General features: G+C 36.5%; 1 protein-coding gene across 1 annotated transcript in view; it reads left to right on the top strand.

Moving 5' to 3' along the window:
- Positions 1 to 2,637: 2,637 nt before the first annotated feature.
- LOC128029228 (glutamate receptor ionotropic, kainate 4) overlaps positions 2,638 to 7,595 on the top strand; it is a 307,696-nt gene continuing 302,738 nt past the window's right edge. The window contains exon 1 of the mRNA XM_052616871.1: positions 2,638 to 3,214. The gene's annotated coding sequence lies outside the window, so the exon portion shown is untranslated. The remainder of the gene's footprint in view (positions 3,215 to 7,595) is intronic.

Genomic DNA, 7,595 nt, shown 5'->3' with positions numbered 1-7,595 from the left:
AGGATGTGCATTTGTAAATTTCTTCCTTTTTTTATGGATATTAGATGTTTCCTATATGAAGAAGTGTTATGAAGAGTCCCAATGGGAAAACGCAACAGCATACCTACATATCAGAGTAAGCAGGCACATAAAAGCAGAGTTTTAAATGGATTTAAATGAAAGTAACACAGCTATCTGGTAGCTGAAAGCATAATTTAATGCAAAATATTTATTAAACAAAAAAATGGCTATGAAATGTTGCATTTTTTAAAACTTGTTCAAATTCTGCCAATGGGACAGTGACTTGAAATTAATTATTTTGTTCGGATCTATTAGCTAAATGATATACATACATACTTAGGCATGTTTTAATTTTTTTTTACAAATACCATCTTCATCTTTGTGAGTTAATATTTCAGGTTATTTGAAAAAATATATATAGATCTCAAAGTATAAACCTATAAATTACATTTATATATTATTTCCTCTCCCGTTCTCTGGGAGTTCAAAGTCTACAGCTCTGCTGGAATGACAGGTTGCGTGACTGGTGTGTGTTTGAGGGAAAAGGTCACATAGCTTGACATCTATTCTTATTATCCAGCAGCGTAAATCGACTGTGGGACCAAATGTCAAGAAAACGTGGATTAGATCTAGCTAGTAAAGGGCTCTGTAAGAACTAGGTCTTCATTGAAGCTAAATCATAAAAGGCAGATTTGTTGTGCCTCTCTTTGCTCAGAACCACAGATGTGTATCTCCTAACTACAATTATATGTCCATTTAGCCTAAATCTAGCTTTCGGTCTGTGGAGATTTGTCCTCACTTAGCAGCGCTACAGCCTTGCTGATTCATGGGCAGTTCTACAGGGATGCTGACACACAAGCTATTGAACACCTGCACTGCTCACTGACTCGAGGTTTAGAAAATGCATTAAATTTTAAATACATCATTAAGGGTGGTGGGATGAATGAGAAGCCTCGTTATTGTTGTCTGCTAAAACTTGCAGGGTCTGTATAGTTGTGTCATTTGCTGTTATTGACAATGATTGATCATTTCTGCAGCGCATGTGAGAGTAAGATTAGTATTTATTTGAGTCTAGTGCACACTATTTAACCATTTCAAGAGGTACAGTAATTGTACTGAGAACCACAGATGGGACAAGAAAGAGTGTCTTTGATCTCATGTTAATGTGCAAATTTGCTTTTTGGGCAGTTGAGTAAATGAAACAGCTCTCATTTTCTGCACCCCTCATCTGGTGTGTGTGTGTGTGTGTGTGTCTCTCTGTGTGTGTGTGTGTGTGAGAGAGAGAGAGAGAGAGAGAGCTTGCTGATGCTGACAACCTGTTTCCTGAAATTTCCACAATTTCATATTACTGACACCCATGTGACTCATTTTGGTAAATTGTTATTCATCTGCATGATTCTGCTTTGGCTGAGTAAAATTTGAAAAACGTTTAGAAATCCATGTGGAGAGTATGGGTAGATGTGATTCATGAATTACTCATTGGCACCGAACAGAGATGTTTAATGCAAATGATCAGATCACGTTACGTAGGCTACACCTGATGAGAAATACGGGGGATGTTTGGCTCATACATAACATGATGGAGCAAGAAAGAGAGTAGGCTTAGAGAACCCTGCTTTGACTGAGAAGGCTGGTTTTGTGCTGCATGTAACCGATGACCAGTTAATGCAGGATTGAATTCACTTAAAAAAAAATCAATATATCCGAAACTAATTATTTCAGTGACATTATGTTCTGTTAACAGTCATCAAACGTGTTACTGGAACACCGTACAGTTTTCCTGCAACATTCAGCGGCACTAGCAAACGAACCCCACTGCAAACGAAATCGATTCCCGAACCAACGACTCATACGAGTCGATTCTTTGAAGTGAATGATCACCACAGTGCGACCTCCGAGTGTCTCTTGTGAGTCGTTTTTTTTTAAAATGTATCCAAATAGCAACAATTGCAGTCCATTTTGAGTCGGTTCTTTTTAAAGACTCGGAAACAGAGTGAAAACCATTTCCCCGAACAAAAAAGTGGTCAGATATTTATTGAATAAAAAGACGTTTTAATCAATCGCAGCGGCTACTAGTCTTGTTATTTCAGTCATGTCCGACTCGAAATGGTCCAAACATGAGTTATGTTTATTATATTATTAAAATCGGTGTAGTTGAGTGGATATTTGCATGCCAGCGTATTCCTTTTGTTTAGTTTTATGTAGGCTATATAAACAAAAATTTGTTACATTTGACACCCCATTTCTGTTTGTTCAGTAATTGTATAGCCTAAGTAGGCCTAAAGATTATTGGATTATGTCGCCTATAAACAAGTTTTAAAAAGAGTTATTTTACAATTTTTTATTTGTTTTGTTGAATTCTGCATTACATCAGTAGCTATTTCTAACAGACTGCTGAGGGCAGTAAACGCAATTAAAAATCCCTTGATATTTCTAAAGAATTATTTCAAAAATTTATTCCGCAAAAGTAGCCTAGCTCATAATATAAGGACCGTTCATGGAATCGCCGAGATGACAGGAATTGTAATCAGAACCCAAATCATTCATATTTTAATTTCCCATCCCTATATTTTGACAGCCTCCTGCATTCCTGTCACTTGTAATCAAACCTTCAAAGATGCACCGAGCGGAGAGAGAGACCTTGTGTCTAGAGAAGAGAGCAGTGTGAAGGAGCGCTGAAGAAGAGGAGAGGAGTGCGGTCCTGAAGAAGAGGAGACAACAGAGCTAGCGAGCTCTTATCAAGCGTTTAAAAGCGTTATTAAGAGCTACTCTGGAAAAAGGAAGAAGGAAAGTGAAGGAAAGAGAGCAAAAGAAGATCGTTTGACTTAATATGACATGAGAGAGGATACCCGTTTCATTTATTTCTCACTGGGATGCGGCTTTTTTCCCCCTTCTTGACAGCGTTCGTTTGCCCCGCATCACTCGTATCATACGGATATCTACGGAGAAAAAATTAAGATGAAGTGGCCTTCGAAAGTAGTTTTTGACGGCGTTCCGCTCGCTAGGGTTTTATTTTTTCTTTAATCGTGTTCAACAGCGTTGCATTGGGCACGAGGGAACAGCGGGAATTGATAGGGCACGCGCGCAGTGCTTATAAAACAACAGCTGACCATTAAAGCTCACATCAAGCCAAATAAAACACTACCAGAAGAAATAACTCCATTGATTTTGATGTACAGAAAAGCGGAGGCATAAAAAGCGAGCTTTAAAACAGGTAAGGCGAAATCGCATCATTCTTTCTTTTCTGCATTAGTTTATTCAACATGTGATGGATTGGATGGCATGGGAAATAGCTATAGATCGCGATACTTTAACGCTGTGTTTGGATTTACATCATTCTAATTCTGTGGACACGGCACGGGAATTATAGATGATAGGCTACTGAAGCAGCATGCAGATCGGCTAAATACGCTTAACTTAAATATCCTTATGTGCAATTTTTGGACATTTAGTAGCCTTATGTCCCTAATTAATATTAAAGTAAATTAGCACATTCCCACCATGTTCTGCATTAGTCAAAACAACACTTGGTAGTCAATGAACACTGCATAATTTGCATAACAATAAGATCCTCCTTTGAAATAATGTAGCTATTATTTGTGGTAGTTTATTAATAATTGAGCACGGGTGAGTGACTGACAAATTCTGTTGTAGGCTACTGTTGCATATGCATCCAAATTAATGGGGGGGGGGGGGGGGGGGTTGCTAGGCTATATAAGAGAATAAAATACAGAATATGACTGAGGAATATGTGCCTGTAATCGAAGGAACTTAACTGTTATGCTCTATAGTGGTTCCAAACAGGGCATTTAAAGTCAAATATTGAATCTTAATCTATTAAAGTGACCTTATGAAACCCGTAATATAACGGTTCTGGTTTATAGCTTCTGTTTTTATTAGGTGATACGCGTTATAACGCATTAGGTACCGGTTGTGCAACATGTGTGTCTTAAACTTTGCAGCATCTGGTTCAACTCTTACACAGAATTACAAATATCACTGGATGATTTGAAAACCACCTTGGTGGTGCTCAAATAACTTAATGTATTTGAGGGGTTTGCCAGGTGGTGTTGAGGGTTTTTGGCTCAAGATGAGGGTGGAATGGGTGTCATCTTTGCACCCCCTGGTGGATAATGGCAAGCGAGTGCTTTAAGAAAAAAAAAGAAAAGAAAAAAAGAGTCGGGTTCTGTTTTAATTTCAGTCATTATTTGCTTTCAGTAAGTGAGCTTACGCAATGTTGACGTTTTGTATAAAAAAAGGGGTCAAATTCTTACGTAAAGCCCTATAATGTTCATTACTGCTAGAAGTTGTGTAAAGGGTGAATACTGAAATGTCAACACAACACTTATTTTGTAACTATAACGATGTTCCCTCCTCGTAAATACATCTATAACGTGAACTTCAAACTATTGATAGGATTTTTTTTCTTCTCAGTAAATAGAAACTTTTGTATTCACATCATTCCTTCACTCACACGCTCGGGTGGACTCTCCGTCGGTTACATTGTTACGTCAATAGGTGGCGACAAGTGAGTGTCTTTTGTGTTTGAGCAAGTCATGGAGTCTTTCACTCAACCGATTCTGTAACGAACATCAAGTAACTCGAGTAACCGGTAACCTTCTCACATTATTTTGTTAGTACATACAGGTCTTTAATGAAATCCTTTACTCAAATTCAGCAGAACTTCATCATGTTCAGGGTCGGTATGAGGTCAAGATAAGTGATATTTTGGGGAATATATGTGGAATTCTGCAGACTTAATCTAAACATGGTGAAATATCTTAAACTTAATCCGAAAGGACAGAAAGCAAAAATTTGACAACATATTTCATGAACACTAAAGGGAAAGAGGACTGACATGATTGACATGATTGAAAATTTGACATGCTTGTTTGTTTGGAAGGTTGGAATCTTGAAAATTGGATAAAAACAATGCAGTGAAACACTATGAATAACAATGAAAAAATATAATGTAATGTAATATAATTGATTTAAATATGTTGATTAATCAGCATATTTTATGTTTATTGCAATATATGCATAATTATTTATACACATTTATACACAAGTTGTTTGAGATTTTAGGACCGTTTGCAGTGCATGGTGGTGGGCAGGCACCAAAGGATTTTTTGCCCCCTTTGCTGATTCCTTGATTGATGGATAGTTTGTTGAATCATGGATTGTGTATCATGTATTTTTTATCTTTTTGACCAGGAATTACACATTTAATCACAATTTTTGAATGAATGATTTCAAATAATGCAGACTAATGGATGATTAACAACCACATAGCTCACAGTAGGTCTGTCTAAAGGTTTGTAAGTTATTGTTAAATCAGTTGCCCTGATTCTTACCTTGAGAAAATAAATGGGATTTATACTTTTGATTTCTCCCTTAACAAACCAAGCCCAAAATATATGAACTGTGAAGGTGGTGTCATTATATCAAGATGGTCAAACATCCCAAAAAAGTATTGGTAGTATGCAGTATATACTGTACAAAATGTGAAATGTTTAGTGTGCAGAGTTCTGCTGTATTTCAATGGATCAAAGACATTCACTTTATCTCATTTATTATTTACTGCCATATTTATTTTAAATGTAATAAAGTCTGCTAAGTAAAGTCTGCTGCAGGAATAAGCATGCTTCAGTGGGTTTCCAGAAGGATTATTTTATCGTCTTTTTTTCTGGCTGGTGAAATGAAAAATCAGCACTGGAGTTTCTGCCTTATTTAATGCATAAAATATATATTTTTAGATGTTTTATTTTTGTCTGACTATATGAGTGGCATATTTTTGGGGCAGGACTACAAACAATGCCTGAACAATGGAAGCCCCCCTTGTTAAGGGACACCTGTTTGGAAAGTTAATTTCACAATTCTGTTTAGTGCAGCTAATGATGCCAACAGCTTTAAAGGTACAGTGATGTTCTCCAGGCTGTTTTCTGCTGTTGGTGGTGGGTTTGCTGCAGTTCAGTGATATCACCAGCATGTAATTATGACTCAGGGTGGCTAAGGCAAGTGTTTCTTGGACTGGTACTGCTGATTTGCATTTGTTTTCACAGAAAGCTCTGTCCCAGTAGACAGAATGTGGCCAGCAACACAACAAACACGATTAAAAGGGCACACAAAGACCCACACAAGTTTGGAGTCTGGGTGCCTGGCTGGCAGCACATATGTATATGCACCTGACAGAAAAACAGAGTAAGATGCATGATCTCATTGGATGCCTGATCACTTGATTGATAGGTCACGGAGAAGCACAACTCTCTGATGTAGTGAAGGTTAACCAACATGGTGTGACAATTTGTTAGTATCCGTGAGTTCGGTCTCCACAGAATTGAGACAAGGGCATCATTCAGCACTTTCTGTGTTGAGGGCCACTCACAGGACATTTGCCAATCTGTGCAACACCCATGAGGCCAGTCCTTCACAAACTCAACACTCAGCCCATTTTCCTAGCTAATGAAAACTTGTTTTGTACAATAATAATGACTGAAGAACAGTAATTGGGCTAACAAACATGTTTCTGTAATGTCTAGAATATTTTCACAATATGTATGTGTTGTTTTTGGTTATTAAATAATATTATAGTTTTTATTTTAAGTTGATACATGCCTGGTTAGTTTACCTACTCTCTCTCTCTCTCTCTCTCTCTCTCTCTCTCTCTTTCTCTCTCTGTCTCTAAATTAAATTTAATACATATTTAATATATTGTAATGGTGTGATGGTTAAAATTTCATCTTAACTGATTTCAAGGTTTTTTTGTATTGTTTATTTATTTATCAGCTGTTACACAATTATACTATAAACTTATCAGTATTGATTAAAACGGATTGATTTGTGCAATTTATTTAATTAATATTGAAGATACACAAGTTGATATTTGGTATCTAGTTGACTGATTTTTTTATTTCCAATTTTTATATTTTTTCAGGCAAAAAAACCCCCTAAAAATGTAATTATATAAAATGTTTTCATATTGTAAAGTGTAATTGCGCGCACACACACACACACACCCCCCATATAATAGTTTTACTGTGTTGTAGTGCTGTGGTGATACTGTGTTTTTTTTACACGTTTTTTATTTTATTTTTAATTTATTAATCACAATAATATGATTATATCATCATCTTTTCAGTATTTGACATATTGGACATAATTTCAATACATGTATACTTTTCAAATGGAACTTTAGTTGAAACATTGATTTGTAAAGTAAAAAGAAGTCTTGAAATATGTATTTTGTGACACTTGTAATGGTGGACAGAATAAATGGCAGCAACGAGAGCAAACATTCCAAAACATGACATGTTAAAACCATGTGCTTTTCAAAGCTTCCAGAGGCTAAGGCCATTTCAGAATCCATATGTCAGTCAATGAGCAGAATATAATGTCAGAGAGCATGACTATCCATGTCTATTCTCTGTGTCTTGTATTGATTCTGTGGTCAGTAGTGTTTAAGTGAATTTTCCAGGCCTCTCCTTCAGATCAGCCCAGCATAGTCAGTCAATCATAGCTAATAATTATTGGCACAAATCAGTTTAGCCAAGGTTAATGGCTGAAAATTTCAGCTGCTATGCTATTTTACTTTAGGC

The sequence above is a fragment of the Carassius gibelio genome, chromosome A15 (genome assembly GCF_023724105.1).
Source record: "Carassius gibelio isolate Cgi1373 ecotype wild population from Czech Republic chromosome A15, carGib1.2-hapl.c, whole genome shotgun sequence".
NCBI classification, from domain to species: Eukaryota; Metazoa; Chordata; class Actinopteri; order Cypriniformes; family Cyprinidae; genus Carassius; species Carassius gibelio.
This window is presented reverse-complemented; position numbering and strand designations above follow the sequence as displayed.